Consider the following 18,617-nt stretch of genomic DNA (forward strand, 5'->3'; position numbering starts at 1 on the left):
AACTCCCAGCATGAAGCCTTATGACGGAACCATGGATCTGTTTTGGTCAAAAAATAATTGAAATAAAATGGACCAAAGTGTATGAGAGGTTGTGATGTTCAATATAAAGCAAATAAGTAATGTGAATCAAAACAACACAAATCGTTTACAAGGAAAGCCCTTGATCCTTGTTAAGATCTCTTGCATAAAACCTTGGGAAGTGATAATGATCACGCGCCTTGAAGTTTTTATTGATTGAAATGAAAGTTACAGAGAAAATGGAATAAGTATGAGTACAAGTGATAGTATTCTCCTAAGTCTCGTGTGTAATGTGATGATTACAAGTTTTTTATATAGTCAAAACCTAATAACTAGAACTCCGAAAATTTTGGGATCCTCTCAGATTACTTATAGTCGTTGCTTGAATTGGTCTTCCGGGTCTTTTGCATGGTTGTGACGATTATACATTGAGAATGTGACTTTGACTTGGTTGTTTCTGCACATGCGAGTAAGAAAAAAGAACATATAATCGTTATAATAAATAAATAAATAATATTAGTCAGGATCCTAAAGTATATTTGGGATCCTGGGGTTCGAGGATCCTGAGCCTCAAAGGATCCATAGATGTGAGGATGTCGAAGTAGTTCCGGGATCCTAGCCCTAACAAATGCCGCCAAATTATTCCTGCGAAATATTTTTGAGTTAGTTTGCCAAAATTCAAAGGGATAATTTAAAAATAATAAATAAGATAAAAATAAGTTAACGGCCATGGTAACTTTTGAATTCCAACGGTTAGAATTCTAGTCGTTGGAGTGGGTCACATAAACCTTTTAGCTCCCACTTTCAACGTTCATTGAATATTATTCAAAGGTACTTTTCTCGTTTCCCTTTCTCGTTCTATCTAATCTTGATCATGGGTAAGAAATCTACTCGTTCTCGTGGAACCATCATTCCCATTCTTGATGATGATTTCACAGATCAAAAGATTTTGTCCTATAAGGAAACTTGCACTTTTACCGTCGATGACATTGAGATGTTGAATTCGTCTGTAACTTTTCCTATTAGCACTGTTTTTAAGACCTTTGATGCTAGGATCCAACCTGATTACATATCTTCTACCTAGGTCTATCTTCCTGAGTATCCTTATACCCTTGGGATTTCCTATCCTTTCTCCGAAATCGTTTCCGAATTCTTCGAGATCACAAAGATCTCATACATCCAAGCTATGCCGACAATATGGAGGATCCTCAATTGGATCGATCATTTGAATCGCCCTACGCATCTTTCCATCGGTATGAATGAATTAACTCACATTTACAATCTCACAACTTTTGGAAACTCCCGATTTTTGTTGAAGGTCGAAGCCAATAGATTTCCCCTTGTATTGAAGTTCAAGCACAATGAAAGGTGCTTGGAAAGGAAAATATTTCTTTGTCAGTCATGATTTCTTTCCTAATTGGAATCTTTTACCTCAGTATTGGATTAGAAAGGGTAGGATTCTACATTTCTATTAGGAGGATCTCGGTATTCACTTCTCTTATCTTTTTTTGGTGTTTTACAACTTTTAAGTTCGACAAGCTAGTTCCTCCTGCTAAAAATACAGAGAATAGCATAAAAACATTCTTCACTTTGTCTGAGTCAGAGAGATCTTTCAAGCTTAACCAACTCAATCTTCAAGAGAGCTCATCAAGCGATAACTCTATGTTGAAAGGTAAAGATCTAAGCTTTTGCTCTTTCTTTATCGTATAAGGGATCCTGACTCATTGTTAGGCTCAGGATCCAAGAGCACTTGTCCTGGAGGCCATTTTACCCTTGCTAATCTGGATACAACGATGTCCAGTGTCCAGTTGGTGGCGAAGAAAGAGAAGACCCCACCTTCCATTCCTACTACGAGAGCTCCTACATATTTGATCATGAAATCAAAAGAATCTAAAAAAGAAAGACTTCTGAAGCTGCGGATCTGTGCCTTGAGAACCTTAGTATCGAGGCTTCCTTCAGGAAATTGACTTCCTTTTCTTAGGACGTGAGTTAACTTAATCAGATAGTTATTTCTCTTTACCTGTCGTTTCTTTTATCTTTATTGACTTTGTACTTATTTCAGGTTTCTGCTCATGTTTCTCGATTCACCGCCGATCTCAAGATCCGTGCTGAAAGAGCTAAACATGCTTTGAAGGAACAAGAGAAGTTCTGGAGGACAACCAACGAGGATCTTCTTCGGAGGGTGGAGAAGCTGAGCAAACAAAGTCTGAGAAGATAAAAAAGAAAGGGTGGAGAAGCTGAACAATCCTAAAAAATCTCTTAGTAAATTATAAGCGACCCTTTTAAACTCAAAGACTTAAGTTTTGGTAACCAAATAATCTTCGTTTAGGATCCTAAAAGTTTTGGATCCTCAAACTTTACTTGGAATTTTTCGAAAATAAGGATAGATGAAACCTGGTGATCTTAGGAAAAGTTTGAATTTATGAACTCCTTGTCTTCATATGACCTTGATGCTTGAAGGGACCTTTATTTCAGAGGCTTCTTAGGAAGGATCTTCAAATTTCAGGAGGGATCCTTAACTTTAGCATAAGGAAAGTCTTTGCTATGAATCTTGTTTGCTTAATGAATTACCGGAAAATTTCCAAACCGTACGACGACATGAACACGTTATAGACTTTATGTATTTTCTGTGGAAAATCCCAACATGTGAACATTTTAAACCATAGGAGTTTTCTGGGGATGATCCTAAGATTAAGATAACATGTAAATGTTATAGAGCTTAGGAATATTCTGGGGAAAATCCCAACTTGAGATAACATTTTAATGTTATTAACCTTAGGTATATTCTGGGGAAGATCCCAACTTGAGATAACATGTAAATGCTATTAACCTTAGGTACATTATGGGGAAGATCACAACTTGAGATAACATGTTAATGTTATTAACCTTAGGTAGAAAACTTCAGGATCTTAACTTATGTTCCTAAACAAGAGGGTTGCCAAGTCATTGAAGCATGAAATGATCCCCTTATTCACATCCCATAGTTAGATATCGTGCGTCCAGGCTATGTGTATAAACCTTAACTCATGTGAAAGAGCTAATTAACTCTTTATACCTTAGAGGGGATTAAGTACCCTTATTGGTAGGAGAGATGATCAGTATCTATTCTTGGGAGATTTATACTGTGAATTGTAGGATGTTTTCAGTCACGGGATTCTTATGTCTCAGTGGTTCTTTGGACATCAAGATTCTTGAAAGTTCGTCTGTCAAGATCCTTATAAGTCAGGATCCTTAAGTGTCAGGATCCCTAAGTGTCAGGATCCTTAGAGGTCGGGATCCTTAAGTGTTAGGATCCTTAGTTCCTGTGTGCAGCAAACGTTATCTAAGGTTGGGCGTTAGCTTGGCTAATGCCCCTCTGATGCTTAAGTTAGTAATGGTATTTGAGGAAAGTAAATATTAAAAAATGGAGGATAAAGGATAAATAGCATGCGTACCTTGAGTGTATCAAGAAATGACTGACCTTACCTACATAAAATAATCTTTGCGATGTATCTGTTAATGATTATAGTTTATGCCTTAGAAGAGCTCGATTAAGAGCTGCTACTGTAAAGGCACGTTAGGGTAACAAAAACTTTCAACCTAAACACGGTGCATGCATGCGCTATAAATTGCTAAGCCCTGATCATTAAAGACACCGGGTGGTGAAGAGTCAAATGAATCGAGTATGAATTACGAGATCAGATTATGAAAGCATGAATGAAGAACACACAATCTAAATATAATCTGATTGGATCATTAATGCTTTCGAATATAGAGAAGTTTTTAGAAAGAACAATTTCAATGACACAATTACTTTCTAACTCTAGCATTCATCCCATATTTATAGGGATTAGGAAAGCGAACAAAAAATTATAAGGGAATAAGACATTAAAACCTTTGATACAATGTGCCCTTATAATAAACTTACAATCAAAACATTCGATACTATAAAAGACATATACGACCTTCGACACCTCACAACTATCTTCGACCTCAATATTCTCCCCCTTTGTAAGAACTGTCGAATCTATGTCTTCAGCATCTGACCAGCTTGGTGAATAGTTCTTTGAATTTTAGTATACCAATTGCTCACCTTCTGAAGTTCAACCTTGTCACCATCATTTTTCTTAGCACAATTGTTCATTTAAACAAGAACGTTTGTATAATGTGCAGTGGTATATCTTTCTACATCACATGCTTGAAATAGATATTTTGTTATCTTCCCTTTCTTACTTTTTCCAACAAACACTATACCCAAGGGCCTCAAACAAATATCCCCATCTTCATATCTTTTCAAAATTGCTTGGATTTTTAGCATTATTGAGGCATAGTGATTTTCTTGTTAATGGCCAATGCTAACTCAATATCAGTTAAAGCTAAATATTCATAGTAGTTATCTATGAATATCTTGATATGAGCAAAACCAAGTAAGAAGTCTTCTTTGTTTGTAAGCTGAAGTTTCGAAGCATGAGTTCCTATGAGGATTCTGGCAACACTGATCAAATCATGGATATTCATCAATGGAAAATCTGCCACTGAAAAGTCAAATGCCACATTATTTTCCCTTATTGCATGATAGCGACAATTTTGCAATATACCCTCGAACAGAACGTCTTTGGATATATTTAGAACTCGAACTATCTTTACAAGTGGCCATATTTCTTCTTCCCGTTTTCCAAGGACTACATGAAAAAGCATCTTCATTCTTTTGTATTCATCCTTGTCTTTAAACTTGTTAGCTATTTGGTATTATTCAGCCATAACAACATTTTATTTATCGGAAAATCCAACTGATTGAAATCAGTATTCTCCGTGGCATAGCTCTTCTTAGGAAACTTCTTGAAATCATGCATTTCAGCAGTGATAACCAAAGCTTCGATATTCTCATAGCAGTAATGTTTCGAAGGATCACCTTCGTCTAGACCTGGCGGATCATTGGCTCTCTGTTGAAGAATACTATGAATATGCCTCTACTTTTCAATTTCCTTTTCAATTGCTTCTTTCTTTTCTTCTGCAGTAGGTTCAACAAGGACACCCTTCCCTCTGTTTTTCAATTCTTCCTTAGAAGGAGGTGGTTTTGATGAGCTTGAACCTCCAGTACCAGATCCAATCACAATCCCTTCTTAATTGGTCTTGTTGTTATTGTTGTTGTTGTTGTTGTTGTTGTTGTTGTTGTTGTTGTTGTTGTTGTTGTTGAGGTAACAGTAGTAGAAACTTTTGGTAACGAAGTTTGAAGCTGAGTAGTTATTACCTTCCCAACAACCTTTGCATCATTATCTTCTTATGAAAATCCACTACCTCCCATGCTAACCTTCGAACTTCCCCTAATGCCAACACCAATACCTTCTCCCCGTGCACCCCTGTTTGGACAGGTGGGGCATCCGTTGGCATTAAAGTCAACAACTTGGCTAAAGGAACCAATTCAACTTTTAGTGTCGACTCCAAAGAAACAAGCTTTTGGGATAAAGAATCAGAAGTAATCAGTGAAGATGATGAACCAATCTTCGAGACAGAATCCTTAAGGTTATTCAACAAATCTTCAAGCTTAGAAATTTTTTGTGCATCAAGCTATGCCATTTTATCAACCTTCGGAAGTAAGGATTGATACCACTTCACAACATTCGCAATTGTATCTGCAATGATATCTACTTTATTGTGAATAGTAGAATAATCATGAGATATAACATCAAACTCCTTCACCATATCTACCCATAACTCCTCCAGTTTGAAATTAACCTCTTCTCGAACTTTCTTAACTGCTTGAACATAGAGAATATGTTTTTCTTTGGCAACAACTTTGAACTCCTTCAGTTCATGATCAAAAGATGAAGATTGTGCCTTGACACGTTTTTCATTGTTTCTGTCCATACGTTCCAATTCATCTTTCAGACGAAGCTCTTAAGCCTTGAGCATTACGTACACTTCTATTCCAGATATCAAATGACGACCCCCTGCATCTGCATGAAGTTGTAACAATGAGTTCAACTTCTTGTTAAGAATTTTGAACTGTTTACCATACATTAACATATGATCTGTTATGTTTTCTTCCTCCGGGTCAAATTCAAGATCAGCAAATGTACCCGTAATCTCACCATCTTCAGTGGTGTCATCATCATTCACTATTTTAGGGCCTTCAGTGGATTGGTATGGAAATATAGAAGTGATGGGTTGTTGAAGGATTTGTGTTGAATCATAAAATGTGACCCTCTTGAACTTCAGCTACCGCAGTCGTCAAGCACCCGCAGTCAAGCTCCTTCATCAGCAACCACATCCGGAGTCTCTACCTACCGCAGTCTCTTTACTAGATTACTTTACTTGTCTTTTATTGTAATACTCTCTATTGTCCAGTATGCCTTGCATGGCTACTGTTAGAGATGTAATCTAGTGTACTTCGTGAGTCTCTATAAATAGAGCTCATTCTCTTGTATTCAATATGCATCTTTCTATTCTGAATACACATCTCTGAAGTTATCTTTTCTATCTCTCTATTTCACTACGCATCCCTTCTTACTCTCAAATCTTACTAGAATACAACTAATTATAACCTCTCTTCGGAACAAGTCTTTTGTGACGTAATTACTAAGTTTGATCTTCCTTATTAACTTGGTTTGAATGCATTCCTTGTTATGAATCAACTTATGTGTATACTTGATATAACAATTGTTGTCATTTCTATTTCTTTACTTTTCCGCAACTAACTCTCTAACTATATAACTCTAACTTATTAATATTATTGTTGAGCTTTTAGATCCTTTGAGATTAACTATTCCGCAATCTACTTGTTCTAACGTTTGTTCAAGTATGTCTCTAAGTTTTTCTCTCAACAATTTGATCAAAAGTTGGAGAATGAGTAGTTTGTGGTAAAGTGGTGGAAACATTAGAAACAAATGGTGGTAAAGAGGTGTTGGGTGAAATTGTATATGTATCGAATGTAGAAGAGATAAAAATCGTAGAATTGCCTTGAGCTTTGTTGTTCAACACTCCTTCACCGATGTTGACATTTTTGCCCGATGTTGACATCTTTGTTGTTCAACACTCCAACACAATAGATTATTTCACAGATCCTTCAAGACCTCCAGTCGCCTCGACATTCCAATTGACTGGAGAATCCCTCGTTGGTGATGGAACTATCGTAGTATGATCATGAACTGGTGATTCAGGTATAATTCCGTCTTCATATTCAACTACCACTCTTTTTTTGTTCCTAGCAATCTTTTTAGCCATGTCTTCAGCCCTTCGCTTTTTGGACGCAGGAGAGACAGGGAGTTAGAATTTCTCTAAACACCATGCTTTTGCGATTAATTTGGGGCTTGCGAGTGATCTGCGAAATAGCTTTAGGAGAATAGCTTCTAGACCTCTCAGGAGAATGACGAGGCATGTGAGCCATCTTCTTCAATCGTTTCAAAATCCCAGATTTCGAAGGCATGGCCTCCTTCGCGGGTGAAAAAGATTCTTCAACAACAAACTTGGGAACTTTTTTCGGTGGTTGATCAGTCGTAACAACCTTCTTTGAAGTAGATTTAACAACCTTCTCCACTTGCGCAGGTTTCGAAGGACTCCCCTTAGCCCGTTTCTTTGTCTCCTTTCCCTTTTTCGATGTTGGCCCAGTGCTCTTTGTAAGTAAAACTCCTGTTTCAGTCGAAGGATTGACAGTTTGCATGTACGCCAACAAAATAGGATTCGTGGGATCAACCTTTCGAAGCATTCCATCAGGAATCCGTGCAACAGTTGGAAACATATCCTGCTCATCTTCGACAGTCTTGGGAAAATGATATAAAGAGAAATCAGCCATCTGCTCAGCTTTAGGAACCAAAATACCTTCCATTTCATAAGAAAATTGAAGAATCAAGCTCCAGTAACGAGCACATGAAATCCCATGAACAACATTCGTATTGGCAATGCTTTTCACAAACTCATCCCATAACTGAGTAGTATAATCGACAGGTAGATCATAGTAGATACCTGCAACCAAGGTATAAATCTCCAGCTTTCCCTTGTCTAATCCAACGCTTCGACCAGTCAAGCATCGAAGGTAAATTCCAAAGAAAAAATTCCAGATACAAAGTAAGTAGGACTTATTGAAATTACTTATCTTGGTAAGAACCGGCTGACAACCCATCTCGTTGAACAAGTGAAGAGCTTGTTCATTCGAAAGCTCATAGAAAGTTTCGATAGTAGGGATATTTAGGATTTGTGCAATGATTTTCTTGGTTAGTTTGAACTTCTTATCATTTGTCAGTTGAAAGGTAACCATGTTGACCGCCTTGCTATAAACCGCATTGAACCAGCAAGGGATAACCATGACATGGGTATAGAAAAAGAATTGAACATTGCTGTTGATCAGACTGGATTTTTCAAAGCAACGATAAGCATCTGTAACACTTCTGGATATTGATAAACATCAGGATTGACTCGGAAATTGGTGCTTTGGATCTTCATGAGAGGTTGCGAAGTAATTTCATCAGTTGTCTGAAGATGCATCAACATTTGTGTTCTTGGCCGCCATTGTTAGGGTTTGAGAAATTGTGAAGAAAATAGAGCGTTTGAAGGGCAAAGTAGTTTAGGGATATTCAGAATGCGTAAAGTTGGAATGAAATCCCCAAAACCCTTTTTATACGTAAACCCAATTTTGAATTTGAAGCGGGTTGATCATTAATTACAGAGCCACGTGTCACCTAGAAACCCGGACCTGTAGCCGTAAAGTTAGCCACGTTAGAAAAAGTGATGATCACTTTTCGTTGAAAATCACGTTAGAGCCAGAATGTCACATCTATCAGTCTGTTTGAGAGTACCAATGGGATAAGAACCGTCAGAAACCTTCGGCTTGGAGGTAGGGCTCTTTCATTTTAGGGTTGAAAAGCAAAGTCATTCACTAGACTTTTCGAAATCATCAGCTTGAGTTGGTATTACTCAGAACCTTAAGGATTTCAGTGTGTGACAATGTGTGCCAAAAAAAATGTGATGAGATCAAGATAATTTTTTTTTTTAGATCTGTGATGTCAATAAAAAAATCGACATAAAGCAATAAGATCCCAGGCAAAGAGCGCTTCGTTCTACATCAAGAGAGATGTCAAACAACTTGTGTGGTTTCCCGTGAATTACAATCGAATACTCATAGAGGAGTATCGAAGGGCATCTTTTAAAAAGCTTCGTGGGTCGGCTCAGATTTTGTTACAAATCTCAACTTAACATAAGTATGAGAAATTGTAAACAAAATTAACTGTTGACCAGTGTAGTCAGTGACAAGTAGGCTTTGGAAAAAATTTATGAAGTAACAAAGAATTAGAATTGATATCCAGACATAAATCAAAGTCCAAAACAAAATTAAATTATGGATCTTGTTGGGTAAAAATGTCGTGCGTGTCGAACAGTTTAGCAAGACCACACAAAACGAAAGAATATGATTTTGGATATCGAAAAATGGTACTGAAACAAATGTTTCGTTATAATCTTGAAGAAAAAGTTTAGCGTCAATTCATTGAATGTTTCGAAAGGACGGGTTTCACCTTCTTCACGGTCTCATGAATTGGGATCATAAACACAGACTTTTGATATGCATAAATCCAGATTGGTTTATACCAGAGATCTCTTGGACATATGTCATTGTGTGTGAGCGTGTAAGAATTTTTGGATGAAAAAGATTGGTTGAAAGATGAAATTACCTCTGCAATAAGTGGACCAAGCAGAAAACTCTTAACTCATGTAAGAAGAGTAAGGTAGCTCAGGAACTAATGTGAGTATAGCCTAATTGGGAAGGAATCCTCGTGATGAGAAAACCATTAAGGCTTCGACACATTGAGTTATGGTGACTTGGGTCGACATGCTGCAACATGCTTCTAGGGACATCTTAACTAGTACAAAGTATCGAATGAATACCTTTCCCAAGAGCTGCAAGCCATGTTCCACTTAGAAATCTTCGACAACCAACTATACAAACTTGTTAATCATAATTTTTTTTTGGAGTTTTGAGATTAGAATGAGAAAAACAAAAGTAAGAAAATCTTTTTGTTATTTTTGATTTTTGAATGACAATAACAAAAATAAGAAAATCTTTTTGGTATTTTGGATTTTTGAATGAAAATAACAAAAATAAGAAAATCTTTTTGGTATTTTTGATTTTTGAATGATAAGAACAACAATGAAATAAACATACCAGACTAGCAAAAATTTTAAGAAAAATGTCGACAAGAGAATAAAAGTATCGATATTATGTGTTGAGACAAAGTAACGAACCTGTTGATAAACCATTCAGCGGGATGTCGAAAGCGAAGCATGACAAAGGTGGTCCCATGAACAGTAACCTCTAAATGAACCAAAAATTCGACACTAACAGTCTTTATAACTCATGTAAACCAGGAACAAAATTCACATCTAACATGCCTAAGCCCGCAACAATTCGTAGAAAGCTCTTTTCATCCAATGGTTTTGTAAAGATATCAGCAAGCTGATCAGTGGCCTTTACAAAATGAACTTCAATGTTGCCATCTTCAACGTTATGTTTGATAAAATGATAGCGAAGTGCAATATGTTTAGTCTTTGAATGTTGCACAGGGTTGTGACAAATGCGTATAGCACTTTGTGAATCACAATACAATGGAATTTTCTTCATGTTGATTGTATAATCACTTAGTTGACTTTGAATCCAAATGATTTGAGAAGTGCACGCAGCAGCAGCAATATATTCTGCTTCTGCTGTGGAAATCGAAACACATGTTTGTTTCTTGGATTGCCAGCTCACAAGCTTCCCATCCAAAAGTTGACATCTGCCACTTGTGCTTTTACGATCAAGTTGACAACCACCCAAGTATGCATCAGAAAACGCTTGAATGAAAAACCCTATTTTCAAAGAATACCACAATCCTAACGAAATAGTGCCTTTGAGATAACGAAAAATATTCTTGACAGCTGTGAGATGAGGTTCCCTGGGATTCGATTGATACCTAGCACAATTACAAACAACAAACATTATATCAGGTTGACTTGCTGTAAGATATTATAAAGAACCAATCATGCTTCGGTATAATGTGAGATCAACAGCCGGTTTATCCAACAAAGGACCAAGTCATGTTCCAACAACCATTGGCACTCGCAACTTTGAACTATTCGTCATCCCAAACTTTTCAAGCAGATTTCTAGAGTATTTCTCTTGATTGATGAATATAACTTCTCTGCTTTGACGAATATTTAAACCCAGAAAATTGTTGATCTTCCCCATCATGCTCATAACAAATTGACTTTTCATAAGATTCTTAAATTCTTTTTACAAAGCAGGGTCAGTAGAGCCAAAAATAATATCATCAACATAAATTTTAACAAGCATTAGATGAATCCCAACTTTCTTTCGAAAGAGAGTAGGATCAATTGATCCTTGTTTAAATTTTGTTTGCTTTAAAAAAGTGGTAAGAGTTGCATACCAGGATCGTGGTGCTTGGTTTAACCAATAAACAACTTCATCTAAAATATAACAATGATCAGGGTACTCCTCATTAATAAAACCTGGGGGTTGCTCGACATACACCGTTTCTTCAAGTTCACTGTTGAGAAATGCACACTTAATCCATCTGATAGACATCGAAATCCTTGTGTGTTGTATAGGCTAAAAATATTCGAACAGCCTCGAGTCTTGGGACAGGGGTGAAGGTTTCCTCATAGTCTATACCCTCTTGTTGTGAATATCCTTTAACAACTAGACTAGCTTTATTTCGAACAACATTGCCATCCTTATCGGTTTTATTTTTGAAAATCCATTTTAACTCCACAATGGAATCATTATCAGGTTTAGGAATAAGTCTCCAGACTTTGTTTCTTTCAAATTCAGCAAGTTCAGATTACATAGAAACAACCCAATCAGGATGTTCCATAGCAACCTTTACTGTTTTAGGTTCTATTTTGGAAATGAAGACATGGAACATGCAGAATTCTTGATGAACATTAAGTACCTCATTCTTTGCACGAAATTGAGCTCTTGTCAACACTCCATCATGAGGATCACCAAGAACCTATTCTTTTGGGTGATTTCTAGTCCATTTATCCATCGGAGGAAATGCAGGATCAAAGTCCAATGGTGCATCTTCGAACATTTCTTCAGTTTTTGACCCTTCACCTACATTCGACATATTATCAGATACATCATGTAAAATATCAGTATGAACATTCGAAGTATTTGGTAAAACTTCAAATTTCTCCCCCTCCATAAGTGGATCAGTATTAATATGCTGCCCCTCGACATGAACATCCATTTAAAGTTGCTCCCCTTCGAAAGGATGCTCCTCCTTAATATTAATCGTCGAACTCAAGTGCTCCCCCTCCACTCAAGCATTAGGTATGTCTTTCACACCTTCGTTGATTATTGGAGAATCTGTTGAAGAATTCATATCTTCAGCTTCTTGTGTTATACTCGAATCATCTGAATGCTTCGATGCTTCAGGGGCGTGATTATCATTGACATTAATTTCTGCATCAATTGTCGTATTAGGAACACCAAAAATTAAATCATAATAAAAATCTAATGAATTCACACTTAAAGATTCATCAGAAGATTCATTAATGATTAGTTTTTGTTTAAAACATCTTTCGACCCTTTTAACATAATGATCATCGAAGGTAAGATTAAAAGTTTATTTGATTTTCCTGGTTCGTTTGTTTAACACCCGGAATGCTACCGAATTATGAGAATATCCCAAGAATATCCCTTCATCAACTTTTGACTGAAGTTTAGAAAGGTTATCCTTAAGATTCAAAATGAAGCACCTACAACCAAAAACATGGAAAAATTTAACATTTGGTTTCCTGTTGTTAATGATTTCATAAGGGGTGATATTAAATCGATGATGAATAAAAGATCGATTTTGAGTGAAACACGAGGTCGAAACTACTTCAGCCCAAAGATATTGTGGAAGATTCGCATATGTGAGCATTTTTCTTGCTTCTTCACAAAGGGACCTGTTCCTTCTTTCGACAACACCATTTGGTTGAGGTGTGTAAGGACAGGAAAAATTATGCGAAATTCCTTTGTCAGTTAAAAATGAATCAAGATCCTTGTTCTTGAACTCTGAGCCATTGTCACTCTTGATCTTACTAACCTTTTTCTTCAAACTCACGTCAATGTGCTTGATAAAGTCAATCATTGTTTGAGCTGTTTCAGACTTTAATCGAAGAAGATACACCCACGTAAACTTGGAAAAATCATCAACAATGATAAAAACGTACCTCTTCTTGTTGAGTGTTTCAAAAGTCGAAGGTCCACAAAGATCAATATGAAGAAGTTCCAAAGGTTCAATAATCTTCGAATCAATCACAATCGGATGGCCTTGTCTGTGTTGCTTCCCTTGTTCGCAAGCTGCACATAAAGTATCATTATCAAATTTTAATATTGGCAAACCAAGAACAAGATCTTTTACCAGCAATTTATTCAAATTCTTGAAATTTAGGTGAGAAAGTCTTCGATTCCATAACCAACTTATGTCAGATGAAACTTTTCAAAGGAGACACACCGAGGGAACACCAATAAAGGGTTTAAGGTCAAGAGTAAACATATCGCCTTTTCGTTTGGATTTCAACAATACTTCTTTTGTGTCGATATACGATATCACACTTCCATCTTCATTAAAAACAACTTGATTGCCAGTGCCCACAACTAGTTGCGAAACACTTATCAATATGTGTTGAAGACCTTCGACATATGCCACTCTGTTAACAGTAAACTTCCCATTGGTTACTTTACCATAACCTTTCACATAACTTTTGTGATTAGTTCCAAATTTCACCACTCCAGCATTCTCTAAACTTCGAAAGTCACACAAGTTTTCCTTCCTTCCATTCATGTGACGAGAGCAACCACTATTGATATACCGTTTGTCATCATATTTTTTGTCATATAAAACCTGCAATCAGTGAAAGAATTTAGGTCCTTAAGGTTGTTTGGGTCCTTGGTTATTAGAACAAAATGCATGATGAAATGAAGATCCTAAAACCCAGTTTCGAACTTTTGATTTCAAATTGTCAATTATGTCAATTTCATTAGTCAAAGGGATTGAAATAAAATCATTTGAAGGTTTGTAATCCAGATTGACGTTGCCTTGAACCTTTGCATTTCGTGACAAATCCACTTTCTCCTTTGGAAAAACTTTCCACTTGCGAATCACTGGATTTAACTCTTTGGACGATGAACTTCCACTTGATGAGTCATTTAGGTAACTTTCATAAGCAAACCTGATCTCTTCTTGAGAAAATTTCCCAGTTTGATACTGTTTGCCTTTTCCTTCTAACCAATGATTGAGACTTTTAACATCCGTTTTTCCTTTTGGAAATGATTTTTTATTTGGTTTCTCGGAAGGATGATTAGGAAAATGTGGTTGAGTTGGTTTGAAAGTCTCAATTCTTTTCACATTTAACCTTTCAGAACATGGTTTTGAAAAATCGGATTTCACATGTGATTAAAATCGATTTTGAAACTGATTTTGATAACCAACATTTGAACGTTGATAAACTTGTGAACCATTCAAAAATCGCTTTTGATTAGAAATTTGAGAAAAATTCTTTTGTCCACTTGATTGAAAACTATTCCTTTGAAAAATATTTTCTGAAAAACTTTTGTTTTGATGATTATGAACAAAATTCTTTGATTGTTGATTTTTCACAAAATTTTCTTTGGTTTGATTTTGTGAATTGGATTTAGCTTTGGATTTCGAAACTTGTTGTGGACTTTTTGCAACATCTTTATGTGATGAACTTTTTGACAAATAATGTTGTGATTAAGCGGGTGTTTTATTTATAAAAGACTTGTTTTGATGATTTGTCTGAACTGTTTTGGACTTAATTGTTTTAGATGATTTATTTGATAAAACATTTAGTTTCTTTCGAGACTCAATATTTTGCCAATAAACCTTCTTCCTCGCTTTGGTCATTGAAATTCCAAGTTCTTTTGAAATCTTTTCAATTCGTTCTTTGAAATTTGAAACCTCTTGATTTGACTTTTGAAAAATTGTTTGTTTTCTTTGATTTTTATCTTTTGTTTTGTTTGTTTTAACAACCAAGTTTCTTTGTGGTTTTTGCCTTTGAAAAGTAAAAGAATTCTTGTTGAGATTATTTTCGACAGTACTTTGATTTGAGAAAAAACCTTCTCTCGAAGCTTGCTTGTTATCTTCTTCAACAATTTTGTTGATTTCAGGTTTGACATTTTCACCTTTCCCTGATATAACAAACACCTGATTTGGAAATATAACTTCATCGGTTCAGACGAAATTTGGATAGATAATTGAGTTTGTTTTTAGATAATGAGAACTTTTTTCCTTCATTATTGTTTCAAACTTTTTAGATTCCTCAAAAACCTGATCAACTACTACCCTTGGTATAGTTGTTTCTTTCAAAGTTTCATCATTATCATTATCAATGTCTGTTTGACTATCTTCGACAGTCACATGGTCAGGATCATGAACTTTCGAAGTTGAGGGTAAATCAGTGTCAATTTTAACTGAAGAATCATAACAAATTTCTTTCCCTTTAGCCATTAAGTGACATTAATGACTGATAACTGAGAACAGTAAACAACTTCCTCCGCCACAATTTCACTAATATCATCAGAATCATCTTCGATATCAGCAAAATTGTTTTGAAAGTCAGATGTCGAATTCAAAATTTTTTGCAAAAATTTTATTTGTTCGTCTTTGGTCAAGGTCTTATTAACAGTATCAACAAGATCATTTGCATCTAAACATTCGTCAATTTTCACAATTCCATATGCATATCTATTATCAGGAACTTTATCAAACTCAGAAATAGTCATCTCAAAGTCATAAGAAGTTGAGTCTATTTTCTCCCTTTCGAAAGCTAAGAAAGGTAAAAGCTTCCTATGCTGTTCTTTGCTAATTTCACATAAATGATGCAGCGCAGTTAGTTAACCATATAAACGTTTAGCTGAGTTACAATAAATATTTCTTTGTTTCAACAAAATCTTATTATCAGCACTCAATCTATCCCTATCACACATAATGTTCGTAATTTGTAAGTATAAATGATCTATATTTGCTTTCTTCGACTCCAAAATCCTTTCTGTTTCTAGCAATTTAGTACTATACTTTTTAGCATCATTACTAGTAGAGATAAGCAAATCATTAACATAAGTAATTGCATCATCAAACTCAATTAAAATCAAATTATATGCATTAGAAGGAATGTTAAAGGATTTTAAAAGAGAACGTACCTTCAAAGTCATTGGTGATTTATGAGTAGATGTAAAAAAAACACTTCCCAGTCACAATCTCTTCCTCCTCTACCTCATTTTCCACATATTCTACGAACATTGCCCCATGTGTAGGGTTTCTCATTTCTTCGTCATCAGAACCTGAGGACCAGATTTGGTAGGTTCTTTCTTCGTCATCCAAACCCTTGGCTACAAGTGACACTCCCTTTGTCTTAGCTCTAATTTCCTCCATCTTTTCCACATAATAAGCTTTGTCCTTAACCATGTTCTTCTTCTTATCTTTCTTCCTCAACATACAACCACTTGACATATGATCCGCTCCATTGCAGTAATGGCAGTCGAATCCAGAGTCTCCCTTGATATTTTTCTCTACCTTCATATGTTTAGCTGTAATTTCTTTCTTTTCCACTTTCTTCTCATCATTCCATGACTTCCTATAAAAGCTTCCTTTTACTTCACTTGTTCGAGCCTTTTCATTTAATGGTTTTTGTAAAACTTATTTACTCGATTGTTTGAGTAAAAATCTACAACTTCGTCATCAGAGTTGATGATCAGACCTTCTTCTTCCGAATTCTCCTTCTCAGCAATTTCTTTCTCAATCTCTCTTCCACCAACCTTCGACACTAGAGCAAGTGGGCCACCAAGACTGATCTTAGATTCCTTAGCAATTTCATTAACTTCAGATTCATGTGCTTTCATACCATTATAAACATCATTCAAGGAGAAATATTCAAAACTTTGTTGTGTCTTTATCATGAGACTGGCATTTCGCCATTCTTTTCGAAGTCCCATGATAAAAGTGAGATTGAAATCCATTGTTGATCTTATTAAACCAAATCTGTTACACTTGAATATGAGCTCATTCAAAAGATCATAATAAGACTAAATTATTTCTCCTTCCTTCTGCATAAACTCTCCCACTTCCAACAGACACTGTTTGACTGAACTAATTTTTTGTATTTTCACTTCCTTGATACTTCTCCTTCAGTGCATCCCAAATCTCTTTTGAATTTTTACAACTGTGCACATAATTGTATACAATAGGAGGAAAAGCACCTTTGTTCCAACTCATGAGGAAATTGCTGATGTTTTCACCAAGGCACTCGACTTCACAAAACATAATGGATTTTTGGAAATGTTAGGGATGATGAACCCTGAACCACATTTCTTCTTGAAAGAATAGCTACCGCAGACCTCATAGGTCTTCGGGTGTGAGTAAAATTGCTTCTTTTCTTTTCAAACCAAAATTTTTGAAGCACTTTACTCATTGTTGTTTCTTTTTAGAATAACTGATGAAGATGAAGTATATACTTCATAGATTTCTCCTTGTTATACTGTTTATACTGCAATCATTTATGATCTATATACTCCTCGGGCCTTTTTATTTCATTTATTTCTAACTGTTATGATCTAGTTTGTTTCAGCTCCCATCACCCGCAGACGCATTAATGAACCCACAATTATCATTCATAGATGCTTTAAATGCTATTGTGTGCTACTTAACGAACTTAAAACATTCTTCAACGTTGAATTTGTCGCCCATGATAATTCAGTTACATTTTCAAAAGACTTTCCTCAATCAGGCCTATTTTTGGACAAAAGATAAATAAACTGATTTTCCATAAATGAAATCTTTTTGAAAAATCTTTTTCACTCAACTAGTCACTTCAAGCAATCGTTGGAGTCACATCCATTCAACTTCCCACTTTATTCGACAGACCAAACCATTTCCACCCCACGATTGTACGACGTGTCATCACGGGCTTGCAACACATTAAATGCTCATCTTTTCCCGGATAAATCTTTTTTATGTAATTTAATTTTTAACAGACCATGGTAAAAAACTAAAGGTTTTTTTTGCTTTAACAGTTGTAATTAAACTGTTATTAAATATTTTTGAAATTTGGAGGTATAAAAACCCCTTTTCTTCCCTAAGAAAGCCTTACATTTTCTGATCTCTTACAGACAAACTTCTTCTTCTTCATCTCTCTAGCAAAAAAAAACCTTTCAAGCAAGTTCTTCAAACCTCTTTTTGGCAACAAGGGTGAAATCGGGTGTGTCCAAGAAGCAATCAAAGGTCTCAAGATCTACAAGACCAACTAGGTCTAGATCCACAATCAAGGATTTAACTCTTTCAATCGCTGCTAGCAACTATAGAGGAAATTTTGATGATCACGACTCTTACAATGATGCAATCAGGATCATGATCAAGTTTCTCCCAACTCATACTATGTAAGGTGCATTTGATTCATTCAAAGAAGCTATTCCTCAAGATGTTATGTTCAAATGTGTATTCTCTACATTCAGACCTTATGACAAGCCCCAACAAGTTCATCTCCACCTAATCGACGATTCCCAGGTGGTCTTGACCAATAAGAAGCTTCTAGCTGCAATCAATTTGAGGGTTTTACGTTCAATC

The sequence above is a fragment of the Lactuca virosa genome, chromosome 1, assembly GCF_052849685.1.
Source record: "Lactuca virosa cultivar CGN04683 chromosome 1, Lactuca_virosa_CGN04683_v6, whole genome shotgun sequence".
Taxonomy (NCBI): Eukaryota; Viridiplantae; Streptophyta; class Magnoliopsida; order Asterales; family Asteraceae; genus Lactuca; species Lactuca virosa.